This window comes from Ictidomys tridecemlineatus, chromosome 3 (assembly GCF_052094955.1).
Source record: "Ictidomys tridecemlineatus isolate mIctTri1 chromosome 3, mIctTri1.hap1, whole genome shotgun sequence".
In the NCBI taxonomy this organism is placed as follows: domain Eukaryota; kingdom Metazoa; phylum Chordata; class Mammalia; order Rodentia; family Sciuridae; genus Ictidomys; species Ictidomys tridecemlineatus.
In genome coordinates, this window is record NC_135479.1 from 75,797,119 (window position 1) to 75,809,951 (window position 12,833).

Genomic DNA, 12,833 nt, shown 5'->3' on the forward strand with positions numbered 1-12,833 from the left:
TGTCAGCAATGCAGGCTTTTCTTATGACATGAAATTGAGGGTTCCTGTTGGGTGTTGTGGCACACACCTGTAATCCCAGAAGCTGAGGCAGGAATATTTCAAGTTTGAGGACAGCCTCAGCAATTTAGCAAGATCCTGTCTCAAAATTAAAAAAAAAAAAAAAAAACAGGCATGGTAGTACATGCATATAATCCCAGTGACTGGAGGCTGAGACAAGAGGATCAAAAGTTCACTACTAGCCTCAGCAATCTAGTGAGGTCCTAAGCAATTGAGAAGAACCTGTCTCAAAATACAAAGTAAAAAGGCCTGAGTATGTGGCTCAGTGGTGATGTGCATTTTGGTTAATCCCTAGTACCAAAAAAAAATAATAAATTGAGGGTGTAGTTCAGTGATTTAAAAAAATGGGGGTTCCTGTGACTGAGTATCCGAGCCAGCTTTTAGTTTGAAGCCAATTTAGCAAGAACCTATCTCAGTCTCCTGAGTAGCTGGGATTACAGGATTACATCATGCCCAACTCCAAAGTTCTTTCGTTTTTATTTTGTAAATCTGGAACACTGAGGCATTCTACCACTGAGCTACATCTCCAGCACTTTTTTTTTTTGAGTCTCAGTTGCCAAATCTGGCCTTGTGATCCTCCTGAATCCCAGGAATTACAGGGTTGTGCCACTGTGCCTGGCCGGTCCCAGTTCTTTAGATTTTTGACATGCTAAATCTTGGGGCTCAGATCCCTGAGGACCTGAGGCTGAAGTCCAGGGCAGGCATCCTCCATCAAGACTGGCTTCAACCCCAGGCCCTGAGATGAGTATGCTCAGTTCTGCCTACCCACAGAGCTGCCATTCCTCTTAACTAGGCCTAATGTGGAACTGCTGAGGGAAACCTAAATCCCAAATTTGGAAGGGGATTTTGATGACCTAGAGAGAACCTCCAGGGTTCCTGAAGTCCAGACTGCCCTTGGCTGGAACAGCTGCTGTGATGTGCAGAGCTTTGAGGGCTCTCCAGGAGCAGCTGTCATGGCTATGCATCAAACAAGTTTCAAAGCCCAGATGAGCAGCCAGGCCTGAGCTAAGCTCCCTAAGCATGCATAGTCTGGCTAGGGGTCTCAAGGGCGCCCGGAGCCCAGCCACCCTTATTGGGGAGCAGCGGGGTGCAGGGGAGGTTGGGAAACAAATGCCTTCAGAGAGAGGTGGGGTATGGAAAAAAAATTGCTGGAGACAGGTCCCTAGAGAGGAGTACTGTGCTGCTGCTGGCCACCAGGTGGCAGCACTCCATTATCTTACTGGCCAGGCTGGTTTTCATAGTGGTAGTGGGAGGGTGTCCCACCAAGTCCTGAGATACTGGAGGTTCTCAGGTCTCTGAGATTCAGAAAGACATGACAAGAATTTGTGCCTTAAAGCTCCTTTTGTGGAATCAGGTAAGCTCCCAGGCTGCTGGCACTATTTCCTGAGGATCCCCTTCCTCTCCCCATCAAAGATCCCCACTGGTTAGAAGGGGAAGTTGTCTCCATAGCACCTAGATGAGGGCAAGAGCTAGGCTGGCCATGTGCATACTAAGTGCTTCAGTCTCTTAGCAATTCTTGCCAACCTAGATAAATAATTTCTCTGGTCGATAAAATGCATTTCTGCCTCTCACACTCCCTTTACCCATCTGCGTAATTATTGACTCTCACAGAAATATTCTTGACAGAACACATATCAGACCTGCAGTTTCTTTTTCTACAGCCCCTGGAGCTGCAGACAAACTTGCCCAAGGCTCCCTGGTGGAAGCAGGGAGTGTCCACATGTCCTCACCACAGCCTCCCAAAAGGTGACAGGAGGGAGCAAGACCCTGGGTTAAGATCAGAGCTCTATCTAGAGTTGGTCATACCTAGCCAGAAAACTTTCTAGCAGGACGGACCAGGGACAGGTCCTGCTTAGTCCAAGCACCACTTTCATGCAGTTTAAAGTGGAAGAGCAGTTGCTGGAGGTTACAAGGTTGGCTGTTTACAGGTGAACACTGAACCTGGATTTCAATCTGGATGGTCCACCCAGTTGACCCGCGGTCTAAGAGTTCCATGGAAATGGGTCCTCTTGTATCAATAAGGTCAGGCTCCAGCACTGACACACTCCAATCCTGAAGTGAGCTGGGCCTTAGAACCCCCAACACCCTGGAAAAAGAAGACAAAGAACAATCCCTAGATGATGCTGGGAACAGGAGCTGAAGACAGCAGCATGGGCTTCAAGGGGTGGGAGGCTGAAGGGATAAGAGGGGAGGAGTGGGTATCACAGAGGGGCTCAGGGGACTCTGGTTGCACTGCTGAGATAAGACAGCTGAACTGTGAGTGAATTCTCCTTACTGATGGGGGAGGCCACAGCAAGTGGGCACTTTCCTGCATGACAGGCCAGGCTCAAGCTTTGGGATCCAAGGGGCATCATCACCCTCTGTGTCATGGACAGAAGCTATTTGAGAATGATTCATTGAAGCAATTAAGCCCATCCCCTGGCTTGGGCTGGAGACAGGGTGGGTGGAGGTATGGGAGCCCAAACCAGCCTGCCCTGCAGTGTTGGGTTTAGCCCCAGGCTCCCCAGCCCAGCATAACCAGTCACCAGAGGATGCCCAATCCACAGGGCCAGAATAAGAACTGAACCCAAATCCTAAGGAATAGCAGGACTGGAACTTCTTCCCCTCCACCCCACCTTCCTCCCATTCTTCCCCCATCCCTTGGCTAGGCTGAGAGGACAGTCTATTCACAAGCAAATAGCATGCATGCATGCATGCACACTCACGCACAGGCTTAGATAGTTATCCAGCTGCAGCTGGCTGTGTACATATTTCCCCAGCCACTACATGCAGATACCTGCAGGTCACAGCACATGCCAATCCAAAGCATGAAGTATGTTCATTCATACCTCTTGCCCTGGCCACTGGCACACAAGCCAATCCAAATTCACCACTGCATGGAAGTGTGACCTGGCTCCAGCCACAGGGTGCAGGAATCAAATGTTTTTGCTATCCCTGAAGGAAGGAACCTGCTGACTGGAAGCAGGGAAGGGGGAGAGAGCCCTCAGGGCCACAGCCTGACTACAGCACAAGCCATCACCCAGCTTACATACCCTTGTGCACGTACTCAATCTGTGGCTCCCCTTTTCCAGGTAGGTGTATCTTGGGGGTTTTCATTTGAAACAGGTTCCTGAGCTCACAGAACAGATCCAAAAGGGCCAGTTGCTGCTCAGCTCTAGGGCTGAAAGAGAGCTATGGGAGTAGGATGCTGAAGAACAGGCATCATGTCCTTAAATAGATTAGCTTAATACTCCCCCTTCCAATACAGCAGCCGTACCTCATGGATAGGAGAGGGAGTGGAAACAGATTGGTAAACTGAGGTTCAGAGATAGACCTATGCATGCCCATTTGAGAGGGCTCTTCAACAGCTCATGCAAACCCATCAATAGCTCTTGCTACCCATGGCCCAAATATCTCCATCAGTTAGTGCCCTATCTCCCCCAAGACTGGGCTCTGTTTCCCCTCTTGGGCAAGGAGTCTCCAGAAACAGCTGAATTCTGCCTCTTCCCTCAGATACGGCTCTTCCAGGATTGGATAGGCCCTATTTCTCCCTAGCACCTCAGCCCTAGCTAGACCAGGCCTCTTTTAAGACCACGAGCCCCAACTTGAGCCCCTTCACAGCCTTCTACCAGATTCAAAAGCAAACTGGGAGAAGCAACCACATGCCTACATCACCATCACACGCCCCTGCCCCACAGATTTTTCTGGTTCTTATTAATGTAAATGAAATCTGCTCCAAGTGGCCTTAATGGAAAGCGTTCCTGGAATTTGTGCACACGTGGGGTAGGGGAAACCCTGAGATTAACTCTTGTGCAGCCGGGCCCAGACTAGTCAGGCTGCAGTGACCCACCCTGAGACTTGGATGGCCTTGGCGGAGATCAGGTCAGTCATTCAGCCCCTTCCAGAATTTTGTCCTCACACCAAGAGTGGCAGAGAAACATCTATATTCTATCCCTTGTCCTGGAGTCAGTTGAGCATGTTCAGAGGTTTCTCAGAGCCTTAGAAAGGTAGCCTGGACAGAAATGGGGAGCTCTGGGAAGGGCCTCACCAAAGAACAGAGGGGCAAAAGGGAAGTACAAGGTAGAGTAGCTGATAGTACACATCTTATCTTCATCCAGCTCTATCCTAATTTAGAAGATTTTGGACCCAGGCACCCTGCACAGAGAAGACCTTGCCTCTGAGATTTCTCTTCTTCCCCCAACCCCACCTCACTCCTGCCAGGACCATTATCTTTGTGACTATTAAGGGCAAATGGAGGGAGTTTGAGAATCCAGAGTGGATGCCCAAGACCAGTTGGCATCAGGGTGGGAGCAGAAAATCCCTGGCTTGGAGCCTGTAACATGCCCTGCCTGGCTCCTTCACTGAATCTGGATGCTTGTTCTGGCACAGCCCTCGGGCCTGGCCCCAGCGGAGCCCTGTTTTACTGCCTTTCCTGGCCAGGACAGGGATGTCTGCTTCATTGGCGGGGGTAGGAAGAGTCTAAGATTTCAATTTCTCCCAGGTGTGGCTCAGTCTGGAGGATGCCTTGGGGAGGCTGGCTAAGGGGCCCGCACCTGGAGGTGGGGGCTGCAGAGACAGGGAGGAGCTCAGGAGAGGGAGTGCAGGAAGGGGAGGAGGCATTAGAGGGGGTCTCAGAGAAAAAAGGGGACTCAAGATGGGGAGGTCCCTGGAAGGAAGTAGGGGCTCTGTAAAGGGGAAAGGCTCAGGGAGGGGGATTGGAGGGGCAGAGGACTTAGAGGGATCTGAGGGCAGAGGCTCAGGGAGGGGTATTGGAGGAACAAGGGGGTGGGGAGTTGGAGGCGGGGGGGGGGGGGCTCTGAATGGGACCAACTTCCTTGGGGAACTATAAAGTGAGGATCCTCCTCACCCACACCTGGCAGGCAGCTGGGGGAGGAGACTGACCCACTTAGCTGCCTCTTCCCTTAGGCTTCCACTAATGAGCGCTCTGGGCTTTGGGAGGCAGCCTTGCCCCCAGGCTTGCTGAAGGCCATCCATCCCCCTATTGCCTTTCATTATCTACTGGGGTGTTCACTGACTCAGTCGGTCTCCCTTATCTGTAGCTGTGCTTGCCTGTGATGGTGAGAGGCAGCTCTGAGCCCCAAAAATGTACCCCTACTTCCCCAGATTAGGGAAACAAAGGCTCCCAGACCCCTGCTGTGCAGCCAGCTCTGAGCAAAGAGCTTTGATTCCACCTGTGGGCCCCGCCAGCATGCCAATGAGGAGGCAGCAGTGTGCCCACGCATAGCACATAGGAGAGCTGGCTGAGGCCCTAGAAGGACCCTGGGGGTGGACAGTGTGCTCAGATCATATAGAGGTTTGTAGTGCCTGTGGTCAGAAAGCAAAGGGGTTCATCGTGGATGAAGGAAGACCCCTTAATGTGGGGGAGAACAGGTCTGGAGGATGAAGAACAGGGAGATGCTTCGGGGGGCATACTTCTGGGAAGATGGGAACATGGCTCGAGGAGAATGAGGCCCCTAGAGTAGTTCTAGGAAGGAGACGTGGCATAGGAGAGATGGTGGGAAGAGAAGTTTGCAAGGGCACAGCTCCTTGTGGATAGCATGAAGGAAACAGTTCTGGGAGCAAGCCTGGGACAATGTGGGTGCTGGGCAGCACAGCTGTGGTGACACTTGGGCAGCACAGCTCTGGTGACACTTGGGCAGCACAGTTTGGGGATTGTGTGGGAAACACTATAAGAGTGAGGGCACAATTTGAGAACAATAAGGTTGGGAGTCAGCTCTCAAGGATGTCTCATGGGAGGACAGTTCAGGGAGGAGTCTACAGTGTCTCCAATAGCCTTGACCTCCTTGGACTCCTTCTCACATTCCTAGGGTACATGGGAAGGTCTGGTTGCTGGATTATGCCTACGTCCCTGAGGCCTCCCCTAACTCTGTCCCGCAGTCCATCTGTCCTCTTCATCCCAGAGGATCCCAAGGCCCAGGTGGCACTCTTTCCTCCCAACACCCTCATTAAGGAAGGGCTTTGAGATCCTTCTGTAGCATCTGCCCCCCAACCCCCTCCCAGCCAGCTGCAGGCTCTGGCCCCTGGAGCCTTATAAATATTTATAAGGAGATAAGCAGGATCTGCCAGGTCCCAATCCAAACCTTTGTCCTGGGAGTAAGAGAGAGAGAAGTAGTCTCAAACTCAGGACTTGAAGCTTCCTGAGGCAGAGCCAAGTCTTTGGCCAAGATAGACCTCTCTGGGTAAGTTTCCTGGGTTCCATAATAGGGATGGGGCTGGGCAGCCTCAGGGAAAGCCCCTGGCTTGGAACAGGGCTCAGATGGTGAAGAATTTGCCTCCAAAGTGTCATACTGACCCCCGTATCCCTCATCCCACTGGCTGTCCCCATTGCCAGGCTGCGTCTGTCCAGACTAAGCTGGCTGGCCTTTTATGCAGGAATTCCATCACCTGCCTGCTGATGTTGCCACCCTACCTTCTGACTTCGAGTCTTCATGGCTTCATAACCCCCAAGTTAAGACCACACTGACCTGGGGGCCTGGCAGAAGGCACACTCAGTATCCCTCTGAGGGGCATGTGTCAGGGAAGGAACTCCAGCCTCCTGTCATAGATCATAGACCACCAGGCTTCTCAGGCCCCCCAGCCTAAGATATGCTCCTCTGGGCTGGCCCATCTTCCCTCCCTTCCCATCTCCCCATATGTCTTCCCATGTGGGTGCTAGGACCAACAGCAGGAGGGGCTGAACATCTAATGAGCAAGAGAACAGAACACTGTTAGAGGGAATGTGAAATATTGCATCCAGTGTGCATGCAGATTATTAAACACTGTACCCCATTTACAGGCTAAATACTAGATCTGAATGGCATCAGATACCAGGCTGAAGAGGAAATTAATACTGTACCCAAAGGAGGGCAGACTCTTAGTCTACTAAGTATAACTAAGTACTGGCGAGTACCATCCTTGCAGTGTGGGCACCTCCTCTTCAGACACGGCTAAGCATTTTTCCAAGGAATACCATATCTAAGCTGTGAGGGAACAAAGTTCACAGTGTACACCATCCCAGGTCCTTGAGCAAATCCTGCATCTGAAAGGAAGCATACCTTTCTCAGGCTCTAGGTGGGTGGAATGTGGGTAAAACATAAATATTGTCCTTTGGTTGGGGTGTATATGTGGCATTCTGTTTTTTTATTTTTTTTTTGTACTGGAGATTGAACCCAGAGATGTTCTACCCCACTGAACTGTGTTCCCAGCCCTTTTTATTTTTTTATTTTGAGATAGGGTTTTGCTAACTTGAGAAAGCTGGCCTCAAACTTGCAATCCTCCTCCCTCCCTCAGCCTCCTAAGTAGCTGGGATTGCATATATGCGCCCCTGGGCCCAGTTTTTAACTTTTTTTTTTTTTTTTTTGCTGTGTTGGAGATTGAACCCAGAGCTTTGTGCTTGCTAGGGAAGCACTCTTCTATTGAGCCACACCCAGGTGTAGTCAGGTCCTGTATTGGAGGCAGGTGCATTCTGTACTTGGGACATACTTAACCTCTTTTCCTGTTTGGAGAACTGCTGTACTCACACTTAGGGATGGTTCTTAACTAGGACAGTCAAAGAAACCCTGAAATTGATATATTAATAATGAATCCAATGATACTCCAGGTGTTCCTGGCCCATGGTGTGGGGCTCAGATGATCAATGAGGTTTCCCATGGATTCCAAACCTGCTCACAGGATACAGGCCCTCACAAGGCATCTAGCTCAGCTCTGCCAAACTAGGCTTATGAATCATGAAGTTGTGGGGGCAGCCCAAGGAAACTGAGGGAGAGCCCCTATCTTCTTCTGTCCGGTTGCTGCCTAATGGGCCCAGACTCCTTTCCTTCTCCTCATGAAAGCCTGTGGGTTGTCCAGCAAAACTTCTGAGAGAACCACAAAATCCATTTGGTACAGGATGGAGGCTGGGTGGAAGCCAAAGTAGAGTTAGGTCCAGGGCTGGGTTCCTCAGCTCTGGGATCAGTCTCTTGCTTTACGATCCCAGGTATTATCATTTGTAGGACTGAGGTCACTTGGTCTGGAGTAGCTATACTTCACATGGCACAGCACAGTTCTAGAAGCAGATAGGGATGGAGATAGATGCAGGCTCAGGGCCACTGGCCCTGGGGGACAACTCCAGCGGTACCTATGTGTGTACATGCCCACATTTATAAGTAAGAGGTGCAGCCTGGACATACATTATCACTCTATCCCCATTAGGGATCAGGATTAGTGACCCCCTGCCAGTCTAACTCCAGCCTCAGTGATTCCAAGTCAAGGGTCCCAGGTGTTCTAGATTAGATGCTTCATCCTCAGAATTGGTGTGGGCAGTAGGGTCCATTCAGCTGTCCAGGATGGTTCTGTGCTTAGCAGAATTTTAGTTGCAGGTAGCTCAGAATTCATTAACCTACTGTGACAGGTTAGTGGGCCAGTGAATCCTGAAGGAGTAGCCCTTGGGTTTTTTTGTTTGTTTGTTTATTTATTTATTTATTTATTTATTTATTTATTTATTTATTTTAATTACTTTTCCAGAGTCAGGCCTCCCTACCTGAGAGCTGGTTGGTCTTCCTTTTTTTTTTTTTTTTTTTTTTGGTACCAGGGATGGAACCCAGAGGCATTCTACCACTGAGTCATATCCCAGCCCTTTTTATTTTTTGAGAGGATCTCACTAAGTTGCTGAGGCTGGCCTTGAACTTTCCATCTTCTTGACTCAGACTCCCGAATTTCTGGGATTGCAGGCATGCATCACTGCGTCCTGGCTTTGAGGGCTGATCTTCCAAACTTCCACTGTACTTGTTGCTCTGCCCATTGCAGGCAGGCCCAGAGTATTTATATGGTGCATCCTGATAGCCCAGGCAGGATAGCCTGCCTAGTGCTTCTGTGTCTCCATGGAATTCTTGTGCCTAGACCATGCCCTCAACTGAAGGGAACCCCAGGCATGGGTCTGGAAATCTAGATTGGAACAAGCCAACTTGAAGTTTATACCCCCCACCTCCATTGCTAACTATTCTGTGCAGACACACTCATGTGCAGAACACACACACACACACACACACACACACACACACACACACAGGCAGCCCATATAATCTCTGAAGCTTGGCTACAATAATGCTAATGCATTAATGGAAAAACTCTAGGAGCCACGATGCTCCCAGGTGCATTTAACCAGCATCTCATGGGGTTGGTTAGCCAGAATGTCCAGCCCCTAGTATGCACAGTGATGGCTGCATAGTGCTGAGCCTGCATTGGGACCTGTTAAAGTCACCTGTGATTCTGGTTACCTGGTTGTCCTGGATTCCCTGAGAGTGTCCTCTGTGATGATAGAACAGGAACTTTTCTGCCTCTCCTGGACCCTCACACTAAATCAGTGACTTGGTGATAGGTCTTCTCCTGCAGGCCCCTGGAGAAGATGAGTGCCACCTTGAGTAGCCATCTTCCAGGTATGTTCAGTCATCTTCCAGATGTGTGCGGCAACCCTCCAGATGTGTGTCATTGTCTTAAGGGTATTACATAGTTGTTCTCTAGGATCCTGGAGTTGATCTCTGGCCATGTACTTCTTTTTCAGGACCAGTGATTAGTGATGGTGATTCTCAGACTGTCAACTCCCGAGGTTAGGAGCCCACCTGAATGGTCTCCAAGACCCAGGCTCTCCCCAGCTAAGAACCCAGATAAGAAGTCTCAGGACCCAGCTCCAGACTCTCAGGCTGGGAATGGTGTGAGATAGGTGTGGGTAGTGGAAGCTTGGGGATTACTCCCCTCAATTCTTTCTCCTGTGAACCATTGCTAGGGAGGAGGGGCCCATCTTGGCCTTCTGGCCCCCTGGAAAGATTGGGGGTGACTAATTCCAGGTCTTTCTAACCTCTTGTCCCCAAGTGCTATAGCCCAGGCCCATCTCCTCTGCCCATCCCCTCCGGCCACATCCCAAATCCCCAATCCAGCAGCAGACCTCCTCGGTGTTTGCCTGTTGCCATGGTGATGGGATGCACCTTTCTGTTACTATGGCAACCAGTCAGGGGTTTTTAAAATTCAGTTGAGGTAATTTCTACCCCTCAATCCTCATCCTCAGACACCTCGTTTCTTCTCTTTTCTTCTCTGAATGATAGAATGTTGTGGTGGGGGGTTGGATCCCACAGCCACCAGCCAGAGCTGGATGTAAGATGGGCCCATGGGAAGACTTCACCAATTCCTCCCAGACTTTTCCACCCAGACTAGACCCTGGAGAGTAGGACAATTTCCTTCCCACTCTCATCCCCAGGCCCAGGCCTAAGATGAGAATATGAAGGCTTTGCCTGGCTTGATAAGCAGCCAGTACACCTGGGAGGTCTAGATGAGGGTGCAGCCCATGTGACTGTGTGCCTACACAGGATCAAGGAGAGTCCCCAGGGATCCTCCCAGGCCTGCCCACTGTGTCCCCAGGCTCATTTAGAGATCTCAAGACACCAGGGCTCAGACCCTAGGACAATAGGGGACAGATGTTGTTTATGCTGTGTCCTGGTGCTAAGAAGCTTAGCATAGCAGAACCCTGGGCTGGCTGGATTTGGGCAGAGGGCATATGAGAGAAATGGAGGGAGGGAAGAGGATGCAGACACTGTCCAGTAGCTGGTTCTCCCCCCTCCCCCTCCCCATCAGAGTCCTCTATCCCTAGGCACCTGCTTCATTAAGTCTAGTCATTGTAAATTCATGAGGGCCAGAATCCCCTCCCTGCCCCCACCTTCCTCCAGACTAGAAGAAGAGATGCTGACAGCCTAGGATAGACAGGTAGATGCCTGAACCTGCTTAGTCTGCATGTAACACACTTTGGCTTGTCCCTGTAGCATACTGTTGCTCCCACAGGTGGGGCCTCCCCCAGAGAAGAGGTTTCAAAGAGAAAAAAAAATCTTGGACAGTCCTATAGCAGGGGAATAACCCCCACCAGTCCTGACATATGCCTGTTTCCCATCTCCTCAGTGGGTTGGGTGGGGGTCCTATTTCCTGAAGTTGGATGTGGAACAGCACTGTTACCCTAGCAGCCCCATGGGTAGTTCTTCAAAGCAAAGGACTGCAGGGCCATCTGATGGGTACCAGAGATAAAGGAGGGAGCTAGGAGATTATTCCCCACAATTCTTGCTCCTGTGACCCACTGCTGGGAAGTAGGGGCCCATCTTCGCCTTCTGACCCCCTGGAAAGGTGGAGTACTACTCTCAGCCTTCCTGTCTCTTGGGCACAAGGGCCAAAACCTTAATAGCAATGGTCCTTCTGGGGGTACAGATGGACCGGCTGAACTTAAGAGGCTACAGAGAATCCCTAGGTTGAAGCCTCTGCCTGAGGTTCCACATTTCCTCTCCCAAAGCAGGGAAGTCCTAGAGACCAGAAGGGTTGTTTGAATAAGAATTGCAACCCCCATCTCCTCTAGTAAATAGTGGCCCCAGCCCAAGTCCACTTTACTTAGAGAAGGGTTCCCTGCTGCCCTGCCCACCAAGCCCCAGAAGGCCTTTACAGGGTCCATGCCACCCACCTCCCATGTATAGGATAATAAAATCTGTATTTGACACTTTTCATGGGTTATTATTCCCACTAACCAGCCTTGTTGGCTCCATTGGCCCAGACAAAGCCACAGGGTTCTCAATGGCAGGCATAATTAATTCTGTTCTCCTGCCAATTGGTGGGAGGAGTGGGGAAAGAGGGCTCAAACCCTCTTCAAGCAAGGAGGAGGGAGCTGGATGTGGTGGTGCACACCTGTAATCCCAGATACTTGGAAGGCTGAGGCAGGAGATTCCCAAATTCAAGGCCAGCCTGGGCAATTTAGTAAGATCCAAAATAAAAAGGGCTGGAGGTGTGTCTCAGTGATAAAGTACCCTTAGGTTCAATCTCTAGTATCATACCAAAAAGTGAAATGATGGGGCCCAGTGAGGGTATGAAGATTGAAGGGGTATGTTGGAAACCCACCCCTAATATCTGCCTACTTTTCCTGCCAGGCTCCAATACCAGAGAGACCCCAGACTAGGCTGGGGAGGAAGGAGCCCAAATCAAGCCCTAGATGAGGGGATATGTCCTAGGTGGGGAAACCCTGGTCCCTGATCTTCTCCCACACTCAACTGGTTGGCTCCTAGAGGAGAAAATTGGGTATTTAATATCTCCCAGGTGCTTCCCCTCTACAACCAATGATGGCCTCTGCCTTTTATTTTTTATTTTATTTATTTTTTAATTTTCAGTGCTAGGGATTGAACCTAGGAACTCACTCATACATACAAGTAAGTGCTTTACTACTGAGCTACATTTCCAGTTCACTAGGGAACTGCTTTTGAATCACACTACAGCTCCAACTAGGATCTTCACACTTGAGACCCTACTGCTAAAATCATGAGGGCAGGGCAGGGTTGCTAGAGGTTTCTCATGTTAGCAGAGGCGACTGGTGAGAATTGTTCAGTTCAGTGTGACTTGCTTAAACCTGACATGAGCCAGAGCTAAGTCTAGCTGAGCAGAAACTCCAAGAAAGTCTGCTAGCCCTGGTAGGCTTGTGAAGCACTGAAACTCCTATCCAGAATCAGATGCAGGTGCAGGTGAGAAAGAGACCAAGAAGGGCACCATCCAAGGCCAAGGTCTTTGGCTTGGGCAGGACAATAGTCAGGATGGGAATGTAAGAGCTCCATCCCAGACATCTGATGGTTTAGATCCTGGGCCCTGCCTAGACTTCTGGAACCTTCTCTCCTTTAGAGTCAGAGGTAGGACCCTCCCCACAACACCACCCTAAATATATATACATTATCATAAAAAGAGCAAACCTCAAACTGCACTGTAATCTCCCTGGATCAGTCTGATCCTTCAACATCAAGAAAACCTGGCTG